The following is a 7,146-nucleotide window of genomic DNA, read 5'->3' as shown; positions in this document are numbered from 1 at the left end:
GAAAAAAAGAAGACACGGAGGTTTGGATAAAAATACTAAAAAAAAAATAAAATAAAATAAAAATATTGATAGTAAAATTTATAAAAATGAGCATAGCATATCATCATAGAGTTACAAACTGTTTTAATAATATGTTAAAATTAACATTATATTAAAGGATAAATCTACTAAGTAATATTGTTACAAATTATTGTACTCCTTTAATTTGCTTTAACAGGAACATGCATTTTCGCTTAAACATTTGAAATGTTTAAAAATAAGAAATTAAAAATGTATTAAAAATCATAAAAAACAAAAAAACAGGGGATATAGTATTATAATTGTGTCATATATATACATAAATGCATATGCGTACATATATATAATGAATATACAGACATATAAGTACATTTACATGATGAATATATATACGCAACAAACATAAATGTATGTATATATAAAGAGAAATATTAAATATAATACACAACTATCTATGAAAAAACAAACAACACAAACAAAAAATCACAAAAAATAACCAAAATTTACATAATAATTCGTTCTTAAATCATAGGGAAAATATATTTACAATTTCTTTTGTTTTTCTAGTTTTTAGTGTGCAACACATGAAAAGAGCGTAAAATATATTCATATAAGTATGCACATATATTTCTCAATGCAAAAGGCTTTTATATCGGCGAGATGCATATTACGCATATATGTGTATACGTGTAAACATATGTAGACGTATAAAATATACACATACTTTAATGACAAAATTGTGCAACAGAAAACAATATCATTGCATATAATTTTCATCATGAATGTTGCACGACGTTCTTTGCGTTCAATTTTTGAGAAATATGTTATGAATATTAAAGAAATAGTTACTTATTGTTGATTTATTAAAAATATTAATTTTATGTGTTCATCTTTAATATTATGTGTGTGTACAAACAAGTGTGCAACCTGTTAATTCAGTGCACCATAGGAACAATGTATATTTATTATTCTAACATACACATACTTTTTTCATCTAATTTTTAACAAAAAAAAAAAAAAATGTAAAGTAAAAATTAGGAAAAATAAAAAGAAAATTATTTAAAAATCACAAATCAGAATTAAAGTGAGTAATTATGTCCTATAAAATGCAGTTGTCAAAAATAATGAAGATATCTTTTAGACATTTTATGCTCAGCAAAATGCGGGGGAACAACAAAAAAAAAAAAAAAAAAAAATAGAATTGAACTGCTGTTTTTTTTTTTTTTTTTTTTTTTTTTTTTTCACTTCAAAAAATGTGGTCAAAATACTTTCTCATCATTTGCTGTTCATAAAATTTATGAATTTCAATTTCGCCACAAGCGCAAATTTTTAATACTTAAATGGAAGAAAAACAAAAATAACGTAAAAACAAAAATGACGTAAAATCAAAAATGACGTAAAAACAAAAATGACGTAAAAACAAAAATGACGTAAAAACAAAAATGACGTAAAAACAAAAATCATGTAAAAACAAAAAAAAAAAAAAAAAAAAAAAAAAAAGAAAAAAAAAAAAAAAAAAAAAAAAAAAAAAAAAAAAAATTAAAAAAAAAAAAAAAAAAAAAAAAAAGGAAAAAAAAAAAAAAAAAAAAAAAAAAAAATAGAATTGAACTGCTGTTTTTTTTTTTTTTTTTTTTTTTTTTTTTTCACTTCAAAAAATGTGGTCAAAATACTTTCTCATCATTTGCTGTTCATAAAATTTATGAATTTCAATTTCGCCACAAGCGCAAATTTTTAATACTTAAATGGAAGAAAAACAAAAATAACGTAAAAACAAAAATGACGTAAAATCAAAAATGACGTAAAAACAAAAATGACGTAAAAACAAAAATGACGTAAAAACAAAAATGACGTAAAAACAAAAATCATGTAAAAACAAAAATCATGTAAAAACAAAAAACGACAAAAAAAAAAAAAATATATACACAAGTGTATATAATTTATGTAACACAAATACGTTCATTTATATGCTAAAATTTGTAGAAACGCTATGAGGTTTTTATCAATAAATACTTTTTTTGTATTATTTATGAAGTGTGGGTTAAAATATATATTTTTTTTTTTTTTATCATCCATTAATAATATTGCACTTAATTACACTTTTTTTTTTTTCTTCCCAATGGAAATTATTTTTAAGCTGTGCATTTAATTCATGCAACCTCTTGGAAAAAAGGAACAGACATGTGCATATTATATATGTGTGTGATTTAAAACATATGTAACAGAAAAAAAAAGCTGAGGGATATGCGTGTCTAGCTTTTAAAAAATTGTACAAGTTATGTAATTTGCTATTGATGATATGTTACCTCAATGAATATTGCATAGTTTGAAATTCTATACATGTAGAACAATTAAATGTTAATTTCTTTTTGTTTCACAAATCTTTAAGTATTGGGAAATGGCTTACGCTTAACACGAGAGATAAAATATGAACAGCAAGAATATGCTGATTTTTTTTTTTTTTTTTTTTTTTTTGTAAAAAAATAAAAACTATTACTTGATGCAAAAATCCAAAAAGTAATAGGGAAAAAAAAAAAAAAAAAAAAAAAAAGAATGAAAAAGACTAAAAAAATCAGCAAAATGTACAAATTGGAAAAAAAAAAAAAAAAAAAGCAACACAGGGTTCTAATATTTTCTGTTTTAATACATGCAAATACACCTTGTTTGTAAGCCATTTAAAATTACTTGTTTTCAGAAATAACCACAAGTTTATAACTATTTTAAAGTTTTAAGCACAATTTGAATATCTACTTAATTTGATGATAATTTTTTTTTTTTCAACATTTATTTTATTTCTTAAAATTGCTTATATATTTTTGCATGAATGTTTTTACAGAAATTTCTAATTACTAATAAAAACCAAATCGAGCTATTTTCTGTAAACACTTATTGTATAAAAAAATATAGACTTCCACTGATCAAAAAAAAAGAAAAAGAAAAAAAAAAGGTTAATACCAATCCTAACGCTTTCCCCGGAGGACGACAATGCTCCTTTAATTTTTTAAAACATACTGATGTTCTTTTCCAAGAACAATATGTTTTTTAAGCCCTACATTAAATAATTTACTTAATTATTATACACCATCTTATACGGAGAAGCAGTGATTTAAGGGACACACCTCAAAAATGTATTTTACATTAAAAAAATTATTTTTAAAATAGAGTCTTTAATGTATGTGCGTTTTGTATGTATAAAAAAGTCTAAAAAATTATGACATATCAAAAAATTATAAATCATGCATTTTCGTTATTATTGTCGCAGTAATATTAAAAATAGTGGTAAGTTACTTGGTGAATTATTCTGTACACACGTCTTAGGAAAAAAACACCTTTCTGATATTATCAAGGAAAGCACAAGTAAAATATAATGACATTACAACATCAAATAATTTTTTGAAATTATCTAACACTGATCATTAATTTAGTTCATCATATATCACAGAAATCTCTAAATATTTACAATTATGTTGCTTATATTTCATTTCTTTTATTTAACTATGACACTCCATTAACATTTCTGTCCTAAAAAAAAAAAAAAAAAAAAAGTGGTCCGAATAAAGTTAATATTTTGTTTATTTATTTACATCAATATGAAAAAATAATACTGTTTAAAATAAACTAAAAAAAAAAAAAAATATAAATAGATTGTGATACTAGCAGAAGGTGCAACTTCTGCAAAAAATAATTGACGCATGAGATATATTCCAAAACTAAAAATGCTAACAGATAATATGTTATATTCTAACGTTACACAAAATTTAGTAGTGGAACAATTATTATTTATGATCACATTGTTCTTCATAAAAGCAAAACTATAAATGATAATGACTTTACTGTAAAAAGGAGTCGATTTTATCAATTTAAAAAAGGAATAGAAATGTCACATGAAGCGTTAATTAATAATTACTTCCCATATTTTAAAGTTTCGTGTATACAGTTTTATACCTCTGAGATAGTTAGACACAACCTTTTCCTATTTAAACGTAAACAATAGGTGGAGAAACATATGCGTATGAATATATGATTGCACTTGTACAACAACGTAAATTATACAATCCTAGTTCATTCAAATCTATTTCTTGGTGTAACAAAATTTTTTTGGTTTTTAAGAAGGTGAAAGTAAAATTATTAATACTATAGCTAATACAAAGGAAACATAAATCTGATAAAACGGTGGGGTATTATATTACAGAATGATATGTTGTGAAAACATGCTTTTGTGTTAATTTTTTTTATATGCAATGCCTGTACATTCTTATTCTGAACAAAATTAGAACATTATGTATTATATTCTGCTTAATTATAGCATAAGACTTTTAAAAAGCGCATTTTATCTTGGGCACTAAACAATGAACAGATAGTGTCTTATGAATATAAAAATACTCCACTAAGATGATTATGTTAGAGATTAAAGTATGTTCGAAAAACGTAATATATATAGTTTTTTATAAAAAATTGAAAATAAAAATTCTTTGAAATGAAAATTTCCGATAATCCAAATATAAAAAATATGCAGTGAATAATTATTTCTTCAAAGTGTAATAAGAAGAAATAAAATTTATACGTAATTTTTTAAAAAAGGTATTCAATATATGCGAATTCTGTCGCAACAATTTCATTCTTTATTTAGCTCATAGAGACCTTATAAAAAATATACCCTTAAAGGATTTTATATGCTTTTTATATGGTATTAAGCATTATTAGACACAACGAAAAAAATACTCATTTGAAGCATTCAAAGATTTGGTGTTTATTCTTATGTTCTGCAATTTTATAGCAAACTTAAATGCTACATGTAACACACACATTACATGAAAGTGTAAAGTTCATCGGTGAACAATTATATTCACCATAAAAAAAAAGTTGTAGATATATGGCGTTGAAAATATATTTTAAAAAAAGATCACAAATATTACAAGAAAAAAAAATATACACATAAATAGCCTTTGCTAGGATTTTTAATAATGCTATGTGAATGTACATATACCTTTATTAGCATGACATTTGTAATTAAAAATTAAAAAAATTTCCAAATCACCTTAAATAATACACATGTAACATCTTTTGTTTATTTTATCTTTATCGTTGTTTTCATTTGTCCCTATGGTAAACTTTTTTATTTTATGTATCATACACTATGCATAGCAGTTGCAGTATGTAAATGTTATATATGTGTCATAAGAGCATACATATATTTGTAATAATTGTAATGGTTTCTTTAAAATGGCATGTTCTGGCATGGATTAAATATGGGCATGTGTTACTTTTTTTTCTTTATTTTTACTACACGTTATTTCACTTTTTCATAATATTTTCGTATATATTATTATTATTTTCTTGCTCTACTTTTATTTTTACCTTGTGTTTATTGTAGTTAAACTTTTTTCTTTTTGTGTTTATGTTGTTTAATAGAAATGTGCGAAAATGTATATACCCCCATTGTTTTTGTATAACAAGTATGTGCCGTTCATGCTCACATGGAATCGCTATTTTTTTTTTTTTTTTTTTCTTTACGTGCAGCTACCTTTTTGTCTCAGTATTGTTATATTTAACGCACAGAGAGAATTTAGTGATAAATATTATTTTTTCTTAAAATTTGTGCTTAAGATTAAGCAAATTATTGAAAGTAAGAGGAATAGGCTACTCTTGTACGAAATAAAAAAAAAAAAAAAAAAAATTGAAAAGATAAACAATGAAAGAAGTTTGAATATATAACATAAAGGAAAGGCCTTAAAGAGGGCATTAAGCTTTTTTTGTTAACATGTAACAAAATTGGGTCATTTACATTTTGCAGATTAAGTATTATTTTTTATTATTTTTTGCATATTTTGGAAGTATGTATTACGTGCAAAAAAACACATTGACGTTTTTCAAAAGGAAATTACTCAACATTAGCTTTTTCACATTTTATTTTCCCCTTGCTCATCATATAAGTGAACATATGGCCCCCTCCTTATGCATATATATATTATATATATATACATACATATATATATTTTTGATGCACAATACTCACGTTTTTACATATATAAATTAAGGTAGTCGTTAAAAACCAATGTAGATTAGAGGTATATTAAATAGCACGATTAATTGAAGTGACATAAAAAAAAAATTATTTTCTTTTTTGATCTTCTTTCCACCTTTAAACATATTGTGATAGAAAACATATATATAGAATATTTCATAAGAAATTGTAATATGCATAATGGTGGTAACTATATAATAATAAATGGAAAGATAAAATCCTTTTTAGCAAAGTACATCAGTGTGATAATAATGGGCAAATCAAAAATAACAAGAGTTGTATTTACCAAAAATTATACATAGGCGAGCATAGATGATTACATTACTGTATTAGTAGAAGAAAGATAACACAAGAATCATATATCAATAATCAAAAAAAAAACAAAAAAACAAAAAAATGTTCAAAACCTCGCCAGAGGTTCACCAGCACAAATTCATTTTGAACATTACTATTCCAAATTTTCTTTTGATATTAAAGAAATTCATTATTTTAAGGGGGAAAAATAAAATAATTACAAGTTAGAAGAGAAAAGGGTTTTTACTTATATTAAAAAATAGTTCAGGGTTTGTACACGCAGAAAAATAATAAAAGACAGAGAGGAAGAAAACCGTATTTCCCTAAAGATGGAAAAGAAATCATGTTAAAATATAATGAAATGTATATCACAATACGCAAAATGTATAATATGTCGTGAAACACATAAAGTTCAATATAATTGTCCATAATTATATATCCGTTATTTCTGTTCTTAAAAAAGGTAATAGTCATCGTTTTTCAACTTTTTACATTACTTGCAGTTCTGCATTGTCGAAAAATAATAATTACAACGAAGTAAAATAATTGCTTCACGCCTTGTTGAATACATTTTCAGGGGAATAGTATAAACGTGTAGTACAATTGTTAAATACATCAAAACCTTATATTGAAGATATTTATTTTAAAAAATTAAAAATAAAGTATTCGTGTAAGGGTCCAAATAATTTATATTAACACCTATTTACCAGGGATAACTGGACAGACATAGTCGTCATAAGGAGTATCACACGAATGTGTGTAATAAATATATATAGCAAAAAAGACATTAGCCTTTTAATACAAAAGTAATT

Source organism: Plasmodium gonderi, assembly GCF_002157705.1.
Source record: "Plasmodium gonderi DNA, contig: Chr11, whole genome shotgun sequence".
NCBI lineage: Eukaryota > Apicomplexa > Aconoidasida > Haemosporida > Plasmodiidae > Plasmodium > Plasmodium gonderi.
This window is presented reverse-complemented; position numbering follows the sequence as displayed.